The following is a 15,119-nucleotide window of genomic DNA, read 5'->3' as shown; positions in this document are numbered from 1 at the left end:
CACTTGTTCTTAACTCAGGGGTGTTTGGCATGAAAATTCCTACTGTACTTGGCAAGAAATCCCACTGATTGCTGAGATATAAACAGTAACATGTATCCAGAACTAGATGGTTTGGGAAGAGTGGAAGACGATCAAGAAATGTGTGGACATGGCACTTTAGGATGTGTTTAAATGGCCATGGTTGTGTTAGGTCAATGATTAGTCTCAATGATCTCAAAGGTCTTTTCCAAGCAAAACAGTTTTGATTGTATATTGCACAATTTCCCCACTCTTGGCAGCGGTTAGAAATGCAAACTCCTTACCCTGGCAACTGCAAATCTTGACAGGATATGAAACCTGTCATCTCCTTAGAAAAGGTGGCAGCATTTATACATGTCCTTGTTCACTTTACTTAAGTTGTAATGTGGAATTGCATCAGACAGGAGAAACTTCTTTGTAGTGAGGGTGATGGAACACTGGAGCAAGTCGCCCAGAGAGGTTGTGGAGTGTCCTTCTCTGCAGACCTTCAAAACCCGCCTGGATGGACTACCCTAGGTGATCCTGCTTTTGCCAGGCAAGTTGGACTTGATCTTTGGAGGCCACTTCCGATCTCTAACATTCTGTGATTCTCTACTAAAAAGACCTCATATGGCTGTAAAGTTAAGATATGGCAACAATTGTACTGAGCACAGAGGTTCCAAAATTTCATTCCATGGACAACTGATGAATAGTTAAGTGCCAACTGGCTGCGAGATGGTGGTTCACTCCCTGTGTTTCCAGCTGTTGATACTTCACCAAAAGCAGTTAAACCCATTGTGTATTCTCCTAATAGCTCTGGAGAAAATGAAAATCAGTGTCAAACAGCTAAACTACTAATACCAAGCTTGTTCTCTCTTCCCTATCCTCTCTTTTGTTGCCGTCACATAATCTCAATTTTGTTGAATTTGAAGGCTTGGCTGCGTTCGACCTCAATGAAATTATCTTCACATAGCTGCATATTTTTTGATGTAAAATTGAGAGTGGAAACTTCTAGATTCCCTCTGGAATTCAGCAAAGAACCCCGTTCAGTTCTGGTACCTTCATTGTTTCTTCAAGCTTATGGCAAGTTTAGAGATGGCAGACAAAAGAGGTCCTAAAGTGATTTCTGAGGACTGAAGAGAAATGAATATGATAAGTGGCATAAAAAATGATTATCAACCAATTCTGTGATGACCAGTTTCTACAGAAATGTGGAATTAATTTAGTGGGGGGAAAACACAGCAGGTACAAAAAGCTGCTTTTGCTAAGAAAAGGGACTACAGGAAGTGACTGCTAGTTAAGGCCAGATAAATCGGGAATGAATTGTATTGAAATGCTCATATTTTGGGCATACTCCTGAACTTTAAAGGTGTCTGTCTTCTCTTTGCTTTCTTGAAATATTCCTGTTCTGGGAATCAGTTTCTTATACTTCAGCTAACCTCTGAGTATCCTCAGTGAGATTTGAGAAGTGCAAGAATCATTTACTACTACCTAACTATAGTCTCATCTCAGATTGCTAGTCTTGGCTTACTCCCTAATAACTATTAAACATTCAGCCAGCTATAAAACTCTTATTCTCCAAATTAGTCTTTTGAATTCTGCTCATCCTTTTTCCCTTTCAGCATATTTGGCATTTGTGCCCAGCACTGGTTCATAGCCTTAGAAATAAATACTTCTATGCAGGGAATGTCCTTATCACCTAATTTTCTGCTGTGATGGGGAAAGAATTGCCTCAAAACTAAGATTCTAATTATGTCATTGAACTGGTGATACAGGTACTGACTTCACTTACTCTTGCTAATAACTACCACTAACTAATGACTTGGCTGCTGTTAAGCTCTGGTTGCCATTAAGTGGCAAACTCAGTGAAACAGCTCCACATGCCCACAGCTATCTAAACCCCTGTAACCTTAAAACTAGGTTGTACTTTTATCTTCAGAAAGAAGTTTCATGTAATGACGTTTACTTTTCTTGTAGATGTCAGTGAAAGGGCTGAAGGATTTCATCCCAGCTGCATCGTGGTTTCATTTACTCCTACGAAAAAATACACCTTGGGGATTTAAGCTTTTTGCTAGAAGCACTAAGCTTGCTTCTATATAAATTCAGAGATAGAAAATTCTGGTTTAAGGTTTGTTGACTTTCTTTTCTGGTTTGTTTTCCCCCTTTTTTTAAAAAAAAAACCAACATTTTGAATTTATTTCCTTTCCTAAATTTTTTATTTCTTCTGAGGTTCTGTGCTTGTGGTATATCAGCTAATTAGTTTTTAGGTGAATTAATCTTCAAGTGGCACTAGGAGGTGGGAAGTTTAATTTTCTTCATTGCTTGTGTCTTTATAACTGTCTAATTACTCATGAATGTTGTAGGGGTTATATTCTAGAAAAGCAACTCAGCATGGGGTTGAGCAGTGTCTGTGCAGAGGAAGAGGGCAAAAAATGTTTGTATTTGACAGTCCTACAGCTGCTTTGAGATTGTCACTCTCCACTTTGTATTTCTGTCCTGTTGGTGTCGTAAATTATTAATGAAACAATGGTTATCTGTACAATCCTCTGAATTTCCAAAGAGCTTCGTTAATGTGAACTAAGACACCTGTTGTGTGCCCAAAAGCAGTTATGATCTCAGAGCCAAATCTTCCCTACACAACTTGCTTAGGGATCAAGAGCATTGGCATTCAGGAAGAATCTCAATTTTGCTCTGAATTTAATAGGCCAAGGAAAAAGTCTTGTGGTGCAGGTTGGAATAAGGCCTCTTTAAGAGCAGAAGAGATGCTGGCTCGGGTGGTCATGAAGAATCTGCACAAAGTAGAAAACAAGCAGAAAGAGCATTCTGCAGGCACCATGGCTTAAAGGACAAAACCCCAAATGGATAAAAATAAATAAGGAAAGAAGTTAAATAAAAGGCTTAGGAAGAGCGAGGAGATATAAAGACAGTTGTGGAAGAAATAAAGTAAATGAGGCAAAAAATTAGTAAAGTCTCACAAGAGTATAATTGAATTTCAGGGATATCAAATACAAGAAGTAAACATTTGTGGAGGATAAGTGATGGCATCAAGTCACGAGGAAAAGAAAAAAGGCTCTGCTGAAATTATCTGGAGGCTTTCTGGAAAGAAGGAAGGTGAAGCCAGACAGGCAGTATCAGGAAAGGCTGCATTATCTTGAATTTGCAGTTGCTGCAGGAGTATTTGATCTGCAAGGAGTAGAGATGTGTGAACGTGTTAGTGAGTAGCCCCTAACAACACAGGGTTAGAATTTACAGTGGGACCTTGGGAAGCATAAGCAATGTATTTAGTTACTTTGAACTTTTCTGGACAAATTCATGACTTCACTAACCGCAAAAGGTATTGATTTCACTCTGTTCCACTTCAGCCTTGGAGTTCTTCAAGACTGAAACAGCAAATGTGAAAAAAAAAAAAATTATTTGCCTCCTCCTTTGTCACTTTTGACCTTTTGGGAGAAGGAAACAAAACTGTAGCCAGTGTTGAGACACCAAAGAGATGAGATGCGTGAGAAAGAGACACCAAGTTTAGCAAAAGGGATTTAAAACTCAAAACCCAGCTTTTATCTGAAAGCAAACCAGAACAGAGCAACATCTGTAATGGAGAAAACTCAGCAAGATGGATTAAAATGACAGATCTCTCACCATTTTCATGCAGAACCCTTGGGGTCTTTCTCACTCTGACAAATTTCGGTGTGTGTTCTGTCTGCAGCAAGTTCTACCTGAGGTCTCTCTGGGACATGGTGTTTTCTTCTTTTCATCACGTCTAAAATTTGACTCGGCATCTGCTCCCTACCTAGACCAACAAATTTATGTTGCCAGCTTCTTGTTGTCTGCCTGGTTTTCTCACCTTGTGTTCCAGATCTGCTTTTCCTCGTTGATTTCTGCTCTTTCAGGTGTATTACAAGACTTAACAAATCCTCTTTGTGCCAGAGGGTCTCACCTTGCCCCAGGCCAGCTAGATTAAATACAAAGCTTTCCTCCCACGTACCCCACTTAGAAACGTTTTCCCTCCCAATACCTGCTCCATACCACTCTCAATGTTTAAATCATTATGAAGCAAATACTTGGAATATGTTCTTTTGGGTTTAGTTATTGCTGGGGGTTTTGTTCTTGAATGATTTATATTGTGGTAGTTTTGAAGCTTGTTTTGACTTTAAAGGTGCTGAAGTATAGCCTTGTATTCTAAAGAGCAGATGAGTTACCCATCTCAGCGTCAGGTAAACAAATGATGTGAGCATTAGTAATGCAATAACATAATTGATAGCTCAGAGAGTAGAGAAGACAGTTGGGTTTTCAGCGATGATGGAAGAGGAGCTGAGGATCCAGGTACAGCAAGTAGTAATAATTAAAATAGACGAGGAGGTAATTGGCCTTCAAACTTTTCGGTAATCCTAAGAACTGTAGGTAAGACTACAGAAAGAAAACAAGTACTGGCTTTTTCTGTCATTTAATCATGATCCTATTTCTTTTTCAAATGAATCCAGCCAGTTTCCCTATGCCCCCTCCTCTTGTTAAAATCAAAGCAGTATAGCTTTCTGCAGCTACAGAAAATGAGAAGCAAGCTATCTTGATGGTTTCTTCTGAGGTCTCTTCTCGCAGTTACAGGTAGGTTAGAAAGGAAATTGATGCATCTCCCTTTTTTCTTTGCGTGTTCTTGGTCTCTCAAGCTGTGCACAGCATGCTTTCAATTAATTTAAACTAACTTTCCATCTGCTCCAACAAATGTAGGGTTTGAGTGAAAGACAGTATGACGGAGTGACATGAAATACGCTCATAGCAAGCGCTAATGTGAAAGCCAGTCTTCTGCGGAAAATCTAATACCCATAGTGCGCTCTTCCTGCGCCGTAATAAAGGCTCACGTCAGTGAAAAATGATTATTGCTTTCAATATTTGCCTAATCGAGATGGGAAACTAAAGCTTTGGTGATGGAGATAGAAATTTACATTTTACAGAGCATGGTAATGTGAAGAACAGGGATGTATCAGATCGATTTCTTTTTAATTGCCACTTTCATCAAGCTTTATGTTATGGAATTATTTCATTATGTTTCTACACTTAAAAGAACACAAATGCTGGGTATGATTACAAGTTGGAAAGCTTTGGCTTTATCAGCCTGATCAGAATACTGTGTGTTTTGCAAATACTCTGGTTTTCCCCAACAAATTAAAGTTCCAACAAAGGTATTTAAATTAGAAAAGCCAAGGCCACAGCAAAACAGCTATAATGGCAATATTCAAGTAATGACATAGACTAAATTATAGTAACTCTGTACAACAAAAACCTTTTACTACTAAATGTCTGCACTTTACAGACCTTACTGCAGTTTTTTGCAGGGAGATGGGGTTGGTGTTTCTTGGTTTGGGTTGTTTGGTTGGTTTTTTTTTTTTTGTTTGTGAGCAGTTTTTTGCTGTTTTGCTGGTTTTGCTTTTTTCAAAATACAAAGTGGAAGCCCAACTGTGATTCTGGCACCAACCTTTCAAGCAGTAACTATTTAAAGCTATGTGGTAATCAAATTCTGCCTACAGTCCAGTCTTGTTCCCAATTGGACCTCTGAGAACAAGGCTGTGGCCTTTCCCTCCAGTTTAAATTAACACGTGGATTTGCAAAGTGGAATTTATTTTGGACCCTTCCTCTCCATATTTCTTACATTAAGTACTGTACTTTTAACCCTGATTTGTGCACTTCAACTGATCAAATAAATGCAAATCAAACTCCTAAACTTGATGACATGCACAGGGTAATGGTAAATAGATAGCCATGTCCAAACTTGCTGCAAAGACAGCAGCTTCTTAGCTGCTGCAGTGTGCAGCTGCCACCTCTTTCTAGGTTAAACTCCTCAATCACTGACAGTGTGTTGTGAGTTGTATTCTTTTTCAGATGCACCTGGAATTACAGGTGTCATCATAGAATACTTAGATCATACATTATAAAAGATACCCATTGGATGTAGGAGAGGGTCCTTCAAAGTGAGAAAACAAATACTCAATTTCTTTCTTTCTTTCTTTCCATAGGAGCTGACAAGCATCTAGACCTGCTGTCCAGCACTTCACAGAAGTGTGCCTCATCGTCCATTTATGGCTATTTTAAGGGAGACTTTGCTTGCCAGACTCATTCCCTTCTGCAGAGAGCAATTAAAGATTTCCTGGGGCGAGGCGCTAGGTGAGTAGAAGTTCCTTTTTAGTTTACCACCAACAGACCCAACCAAGGAGTAGTCTGTTCATGTCATAGCTACTTGTCTTTGCTGGATGTGCCTTAGACAGAAAAGTGGTTTCAAAGATAGAAAGATATACACCAGCAAAGATTTGTGATCGCTTTATAGGATCAGCTGAGACACATAAATTAGAAAGAAGAAAAAAAGGCATTTTTTTGGATGTTGAATAAAATCCTTCTCCACTGGTATCTAGCAAGGGTCCTATGTGCCTAAAAACTTAGCCATTTTTCCAGTTATGCCTTATGATCTAATAAAAAGTTATTACCTTACCCCACAGACCTTTCCTCCCTGCTATCCTACAGAACATTTATACACCCACAGCAGATAACATCCTCAAGAATTTATATGCTCAACCTGAAATCCTTACAAGAGAATTAATCAGACAGGCTTAATTAGAGCTGGCATGACAAAATATGTCAGTAAACCTGCACATTTCTGGCCAGAAATACATTTTCAAAGGGCTCTGACAGCTGTGTTAGTCATGCTCATTTTTCAGGTGGAATATACAACAGAATAGTTAACCACCATTAAATGTTTTTCCAGTCAGGACTGTTTCACGCATAACTCAACCATTTAATCAATCTATCTCATTCATTGTTAGATTGCAACTGGTGTGACTGAAGTGAAGTGAGAAGAAAAGGAGAAAATGAGATGCTCCATTAGAAAACACTGTCCAGAAGTGACAGATTAAGCTATTTGAAATGAAGGCAATCATGAATGATTTTGGGGATATTTTATGCATAAATTGGATCATTGGCTGAAAAATAATCACTTTGTCCATCAAAGACATAACCCAGAAATGAGGTGGAAATAGAAGTTAACAGAGAATGAGTAATAGAGGCAAGAGATCAGGCATGCAGCAAGGCAGGAGTGATAATACAAGTTATTCAACACGGGAACCAGTGGCAACTAATGGCAATTAGCAGTAGAGTGAACAGATTTTTCCCTCATAAATCCGGTGCTGGTGTCAGTGTGACTTGCCTGAATGTAGATTCAGGACAGAACATGGATTTGAATTGCTAATAAGAAAGCAGGAAAGAATTCAGAGCATCATGTGTTGAGGGGAGAGGAGGGAAAATCCAAGAAAATTAGGAGAAAGTGTGCAGGTATGTTTCTAGAGCTTTCACATTCCCAGCAGAAGAAAAATCCCTCGTGAACCTAACTCTAGAGATCAAGCTGTATGGCTTTAGCCTGGCAATTCCAAATTGCACATTAATAGTTACTGTTAAAAGAAAGATGGTTTTGTCATGGGACTGTGTCGCTATGTCCTTAAAACCGTTCCTGATTTATGTTATATCATCCAGAATTTCTCATCACGTTACACAGAATGTGCTATCTGCAAACTTTCAGTGCCACGTGTTGGTAAGTGGAAGCTGACAGAGATGAAGCAGTATTTTATTACAAAATCTCCCTCTTGGAAGCACAGTAAAAGAGATTTCTTCTTTCTCACATACAAACATGTATGCCTGGACACACCACTGCTATATCTCAGGCCTAACTTTAGCAGAGGAGAGCTCTTCTAGGTTATTCCAGATAAAAACTGTTCTTGTCTGTAATGGAAGAAAGACTACTTCATGGTATAGGTTTTGTTGGATTTCTTTTTCTGCAATAGCAGCAACCATCCTGAGTAATAGCTCAGATGTAGTTGCAAATATTTATATATATATATATATATATATAAATATATATAAAATTAAACATGCCTATTTAGAAGACAAATTACTTGGATCCATTATCTTGCTTTTCTGCTTGTTTCTTAGAAACTTCATTTGAAACAAGCCATATGTGTATAGTGCCTATGCATCATTGTATAGTGTATGTGTGTGTGTGTGCATCCCTCTCAATTGTTTTTTGAGATATCTCTATAAATGGGAAATATTTTCAGACACAGATGTATGCTACACAGAATAAAGAGACAATCTGGCCAGCCTGATCTAGGGTAGGGTGTCCCTGCCCATGGCAAGGGGCTTGGAACTGGATGATCCTTGTGGTCCCTTCCAACCCTTACTGATTCTATGATCATTCAATTGTCATGTATTCAATATTATTTATTCAGTCATGTGGTATCAAATTATTCATTTCACCTCCCCATCCTTGGGAGTGCTCATTACATGAGATAGTTTTGTGTCGCTACCCTGGAGAACATGAAGGATAGAACCACAGATTAAGAACAGTTGTTTGTAACTAGAAAGACATGCCAGTCTTGACCCTCCTAGAGTCAACTCAGAAGTTAAATTTGTCTGGTATTATAAAGTGAAAACACACCATCCTGCTGCTAAAGTAGTGAAGTGCTCAGGAGTAAGACCATAGTTAATGAAGTATTAATTATTAACCATCATTTGGAGACAGTTTGGATAAGGCTGGAGGAATTATAAAAAGTCTAAATGAGAGATGAAAAAAACATCTGAGTTTGGGTGACAGAGCAATCACAGCAGACAGGAAGGAAAAACTAATTTGGTAATGAGAAATGGCTAAGCTAGATATGATTTGCACAAGTGACGAACCTGTGGAGTCTGAGTGAATGACTTTGGCTGATTGATTTAGTCAGATATTAATGACAGGTTGTTTACCCAGACCTGTCCACAGTCAGTCTCCTGGAAGTCATTTGTTGACAGGCTTTGGTCTGTCCTTATGCCAGTAGGCTGGAGAGGCCACTGTGTTTCAGCAGAACTCCTTCAACTGCTTGAGAACCTCTTCTTGAGCAGTTTCTCCCAAGGAGAACAGGCTGCTTTGGGAGGGTGACTGAAGGGCTGGCAGATGCTGTGAGGGTAACCATAAAAGCAGTCAAATCACAGACCTTGCATCAGCTCTTGATGGGTACATGAACCTTCTCTGGAGGTGCAAAGGCTTGTTCTGTATTAATGCAATCCTTCAGAGCTCCATGTTGTACATATGAGTAACAGCTGGGTAGTATTTAGGGCTGTACTTCACTCCTGGGGCACTAAATAAATACAGGTATCTTTTTATAGTAGGCTCTTGATAATACAAATGTCTTTACAATGCAGGTAATGGTTTAAATCACACAATAGTTTTAAAATACTTTCAAACATCACTATTACCAGAAAGGTTTCCTGGACCACTATTAACCATTTCTTTTATTCTTAATATCTTAATTTTGGGTTTTGTTTTTTAAGGCAAATCTATCTTACATGACTGTGACGTCTTAGAGATAATCATCAGGATTAAGCACCTGTCTTACAAATTGGCATCTCAATTCACATTCAGAATTGCAACAAATAACAGAGGTTTTTCAAATGCAAAGTGGTTTGTATGCTCCAGTTTTTGTCTTGGTATGTGAAGACTGGTTTAAAATTAGTAAACAGGCTTCCAAGATTCGTAGTAGGCCTTTGATAAGGTGCAAAAACGATGCTAAAATATGCAGTGATAATTGAGTGTCAATTTAAGAACATGTTCCCCATTGAACAGGTGCCTGTTGTTTCCTGTGAACTTGAGGTTATTGTTAATATGCTGTTAACAGGTTCCCAGGAGCTTCCATGCAGTTCATGTCGCACTTGGACGTTGCAATATTTGCAACAATTCAGAGTTCAGAAATGTCCATGGGGCTTTGGCAGGGACAGCCAAGCAAAATGCTAATAAGGAAAACAGAACAGAGAGTGAGCCAGGATTCAACTGTTGCCAGACTCCATCAGTACTGCACAATGTGGACATGAAAAGAAGGTGGTTGTTTTAATCTCTTACAGCCATAAACCAATGGGGATTTTATTTATTAATGGAGAAATAACAGAATTAAATACAAGGGAAGACTTGAAAGAAGCCCATTGTGTTAGGCCAGTGACATCTCTCTCAAATGAATGGGTGTCTGTGAATGGATTTTGGTTTGCCAAACAGCTATGTAGCAGAGTTTTCTAGTAGCCAGATCAGCGTCTGTCATCCTACAGAGTAATTTGCAGTTCTGCAGGCTGTGAAGAAATGTTGATGAATCGAAGCTCATCTGATCCATAGTGGTGTGTTTTGGTGTAAATGCACCACTTGTGTAAGTGCATGCAAGGTGTGAAGCAAGAGAGATTCAGCCAGTTGGGCATCCAGAAGCTTAGGTCAGTCAAACATCAGATGCTAAGAACAGCTCAGGCCTACACTTTAGTTCTGGTTGTAACAGTAGAGTTGTGTACTGCCAAGAAAGCCTGAAACTCCAAGAGGCAGAATTTGGAGTGGACTGATTTCTGAAGTCCACACCAACATATAACAAGACCCAGACTTTCATGGGAACAGTTCATAAGCACCACCAGCATCATCAAATTTGAGCTGAGCTTTTAGTCTGAAGCCCATCCTGGGGTGTAAAGAGGTATTTTTAGCAAATCTCTGCAACAGGGTCCTTAGCTGCTTAACTGCTTGTGGGACTCCAGTGCTGTCAAAAGTGAGTGGCAAGTTCTCAGCCTGAACTCGTGTGACATCCAGCTTCTAAGCAGGCTAACTTTCGGTCTGAGCACTTTAAAAAAAGGCCAACAAACTGCTTCAGTGGTGTTTCCTTAGAGATTTGACATCCTTCTTCAATCTCAATTATAAGAAAGGCAGCACTATACTTTTCATGAAAGTCTGGTTTATAACTGGTAAATGCCTTCTGACTCACAAGAAATTGGACAGCTTGTAAGAATGCTTCTTGACACGGCGGCCTTTGGTAAGAACAAACTAACAAGGATGTCCCATAGGGAGAAGATGCTACATGACTGAGGAGCTAAGCAGGCTGAAAATGTTCTGTTATTAAGTCTTAGGGTATTTCAAATTTATTTGTGTAAAGGAAGGGAACAGAGACCAAGAGCGGGTCTCTATAGAAACAAAGTGAGCATTGATGGTGTTATGGCTAGGAGTAAGTGATATATGAATCCACTTCTTTCATTCTTTCTTTTTTTTCAAGGAGTGCTTCACCAGTCTTTGAAGGCCCACATCAGAAAACATTTTTTTCCTCTCCAGATTTCCTTTGAAACTAAATCATAAGTATAGAACCCTCAGCACAACCCTACAATAGCAGAAAATCTATCTGCTAGGCTGATAAAGATGACTGGGACAAGTCCCTGCTACCTACTGTCCCCACTTCCATCCTTCCATCTATTGAAAGGTGTTTGAATTGCCCTAATTCCCATATTAATTAGTCTGTAGTACAGTTTAATTGCATTGTACTATTTTTTTTCCAAGTGAACTGAGCTGTTAATGAGTACTCACTCCTTAATAACCAATTAAAGATATAGCCTATTGCTCTCTGTGAAACTCATTGCCTTAGCTGCTTATATTTATATATATGCACACATATTTTAGTACTTTCTTTTGAACAATGAATCTATTGCATTCATGTATCTGTTTTTGTTATGAGTTATGACTCCACTGAATAATGACCTCCAAATGCTCATAATGCTGCTGTCTCTTAGCCTAAGCAGGACAAGAGATGAAGAGGAGCTGCCGTAGCAAGAGGACTTTTGTTTAAAACTGAAGAACAAACAAACTGAAGCAAGCCTTGGATTGTATCCACTCAACTGCAGAAGAAAGGGCTGTGTGCAGCACACATTTTCATTAGCTGCAGGTACTGAGTGTTCATTTGCTAAAGAGCAATGTACACAGTGCCAGGGAACAGAAATTAAGAGTGTGAGGAAGTACTGCAGCCCACGCACTGCGTAAATGGCCACAGACGACAACAGTTAAAAGCACATTGATCACAGAACTGATACAAGAGATGGCTCTTTAATAAGGTGCCAAGCTAGAGCATCAGTGCAAGAGTGACTGGATGCCAATGGCACAGAAATCACATGATGACAACTGTCTTAACAGAGGGAGAAAAGTGGGAGTGGGGCACCCAACCAAGCAAACCTTCTTCTGCTTAATACTATTGTTCCATGTGCCGGTATGGGGGGAGTCTACCAGCCTCTCACAAAATCTGGCAGCCCAGCAGTGCATGGGGCCTGACATGTGCCTCAAAACTGCCACAGGGTGCAATGTCTGGCAGCAGTCTGCAGCTGCTGCATGACCGCAGGGCTACTCAGTCCCCCTGGCTTCATGTTTGGGTGGCTGAGGAGGTTGTTCCTCCTCTGCGAAAGGCTCTCAGGCTGGTGTTTGTCGGAGGTACTAGCATGAGGTCCCTCTTCACCCTCTCTCTTTGGCCATCATGCTGCATGGCTGTGCTTGCCAAGAGGATAAGTCTCCAACTGGCTCTGCTTCCAGGATGGTTTAAAACTGTGCCTGACTGTGTCTGTATTTCAATCTTTGTCTTGCAGTTCTGTCCCTATCACCGAAGCAGAACGAGGAAAGGGCACTTTGTGATCTGTTGGGACTAAAGGCACAAGAGAGCACAGCTTGATGGGTATGCATAGGTCAAAATCCTGCAGTTGGCTCTGCCAGTGTGATGATGAGCAGCTGCACTAAGGCCTTGGCAGGGCTGAGGATACAGGGGATTTTGCCCAGCTCAAAGGGTTTCTCTCTAGAGCCATTGTTGTTTTGGCTTCTCTATGCAGTCTCCAAGAGCAAGAGGTTCTCTTATGGCTTAGTGCAGGTTTTGCCACTAATAGCCACAGCAAAACTTGCCAGGCACCAAGACTGGGCTTTCCAGCACTGATCTAGCTCTTCCGTGATGCAGCCAATAGACACAGTTTACACAGGTGAATTTTATTGCACCAAAAAGACTAAACCTTTGCTTTAGACTCATTGTCTTGTAGTGAGGTTTGTTCTAATTACTCTGTAATATCTTGTTTATACTTTGCTGCAACTGTGGACTCTGTCATGTTACCTATGATCCTCATATGAATTAAGTCTCCTCTACCTTTTCCTTTTCAACAGCGCAGTATATGAAAAGCTGAGTAGCTGTTAATTGGAGCATACTCTCTAAAGGGTTTGCTGGTTTTGCTCAGTATGAAAGAAGATGACAACTAAGTTACCTTAGAGATGTAGGAAACATTTCAGTGTATACTAGCTCATGATGACTTTAAATTAGAGAGCCAGTTTATAATTAGGCAACTTTATCTATTTGGAGTGGAATGTGAAGTAACAGCAATTAGGCTTCTGGCTTTTTAGTGCTGTGGCTGGGAATTAGGTGTTCAAATCCCAGCAAAGGCTAACTCCCTTAGTACTAGCCAAGTCAATGATGCATGCTGTAATCCCAAGGCAGGTTGCAATCTCTGTTTTATAGCTACTTGCAAAGTATCTCACAGCACTGTTGCTTTGCTGCAGCAGATGGAATAGCACAAAGAATGAGAAGCAGCTGATGTGATTGTTTGTTTATTTGCATACAAGAAAGCACTATTTGATTTGCTGTCATTTCCAACTGCAGGCTGGACTCGTTATCTTGCCTCTGCCCCAGCAGATCAGTTACAGCAAGGGTGAAGCTGACAAGATAACTGGAGAGGCAAAATTAGCGGAGTGTGGAATTTGCTCCTAAGTGGCTGCTGGCATGAAGCGAGGTAATAGGTGTAAACAACAATGAACACCTTCATAAAGCCAAACCTTTTAAAAGCTGGTAGTGACATGAAGATTTAATCCGGTCCTTAGATGTTGTCTATGCTGTTTTCATTACCATTCTGTTAAAAACATGCAGAGTCAGTTTGAAATGACAACACTGTGAGGGTTTGGGTTTTGTTTTGTTTTTCTTTTAAAACACACCACCAGAAGCCTCTTATGAACGTCCCTCTTCACAAACCAATCACTCCAGTGCTGTAATTGTATTGCAGAATGCTGTTCATGAGTTGCTCGTTGCCTGTGTTCTACATTCTGCTCTTTCAGCATGCCTGGCAGTGCAAAGCAGTGTTAAACACTTGTGCTGTTCTTGTTTGGGACAGTTAGTCAGAACAAGTACCTCTGGCCACAGCAGTGACAGCGAGGACCCCACAACTACCTGTGAAAACTGTAAGTTGCAAAATGAGTCATAAGTAATAAAATACACTGCCACAGAATGTTGAAGTGTACTGGACTAGAGTAACTTACTTGCTGTTGGAACCACAGGAGCAACGAAGGTCATCAAGCACTGGGCGGTGGATGAGTAGAGTCCAGCCAGAGGTGTGGTGGCTGAGGAAGAGCATCCCAATAGCTTTACAGCAGGAGCAATGACCCTTACTTTGTTTCTGCAGGTAAGAAGGTTTTACTGAAGCCAGAAGGGACTGATCTGATTTACTACTGCTGGAGAAAAAAGTGTAACTGAATTGAACTGTGCAAAGTTATCAAGCAACAGTAGACTGCAACTCAGAACTTGTGCTGTTAGATAAGACAGAGGAAGGTTGAAAGAGCAACAGAAAGCTTCTATCTAGCTCAAAACGGTTCAGCATTTTCTAACTCTGTTAACATTTCCTTGCTTATAATTTACCTTTGTACTCTTTCAAACACCTCTTGAGGTACAAGGCACAGCATTAGATTAGGGCAATAGTCTCAACTGAGATCAAAGAAGGTGACAGGATTTTGCTGTGACTTTCAGGTAATGATCTCAATGACACCACAAGTTTCATCTATGGTCTTTCTTCCTCCACTTATTACAGACCACATTTAAAAACGACCCTTCAGGTTTAAAGTATGATAAATCATCAGCAACAGGCAAAAGCTAGAGACGAGTCTTGGTGAAAGTATGCTGCTGTGGCTTGTAGTCAAATGTTTCCCTCAAGTGCTAACCTCTCTCGCCTTCAGATTCCTTTATGCTCAGATGTACTAAAAGACTATTTCCAGGGATCTTCTATCTTTATGTGTCTCTGTCACTTTCTTAACTTCCCAGAAAATCTAAGAAATAACTTGCAGGAATTTTGGAAAGTCAAGATGCTCCAGCTTTGTGCTGGAAAAAAAGGTTTTCCTGCTAAAGACACAATAATGATTTAGTGCAAATTTCCCACAGGATTGTAATTTACCTAAGATGCTGGTTTTTTTTTCCCTGTTCTGGATTCTGGGCCAGACTTATTGTTTATTTCACTATCTGGGAGTAGCTGGCAGCAAAGAAAGG

General features: G+C 40.2%; 1 long non-coding RNA gene across 5 annotated transcripts in view; it reads left to right on the top strand.

Annotated features, from left to right (window-relative positions):
- The window catches only part of LOC135184350 (uncharacterized), a 106,246-nt gene that overhangs the window by 56,339 nt on the left and 34,788 nt on the right, over positions 1-15,119 (top strand). For 4 of the 5 annotated variants that reach the window (XR_010305989.1, XR_010305988.1, XR_010305986.1 and 1 more), the window contains exons 2-7: positions 6,003-6,150; positions 11,584-11,735; positions 12,424-12,509; positions 13,473-13,602; positions 13,978-14,044; positions 14,141-14,265. This is a non-coding gene — a long non-coding RNA (uncharacterized LOC135184350). The remainder of the gene's footprint in view (positions 1-6,002; positions 6,151-11,583; positions 11,736-12,423; positions 12,510-13,472; positions 13,603-13,977; positions 14,045-14,140; positions 14,266-15,119) is intronic. The other variant, XR_010305990.1, reaches the window with a different exon arrangement.

This window comes from Pogoniulus pusillus, chromosome 20, assembly GCF_015220805.1.
Source record: "Pogoniulus pusillus isolate bPogPus1 chromosome 20, bPogPus1.pri, whole genome shotgun sequence".
Lineage (NCBI taxonomy): Eukaryota > Metazoa > Chordata > Aves > Piciformes > Lybiidae > Pogoniulus > Pogoniulus pusillus.
This window is presented reverse-complemented; position numbering and strand designations above follow the sequence as displayed.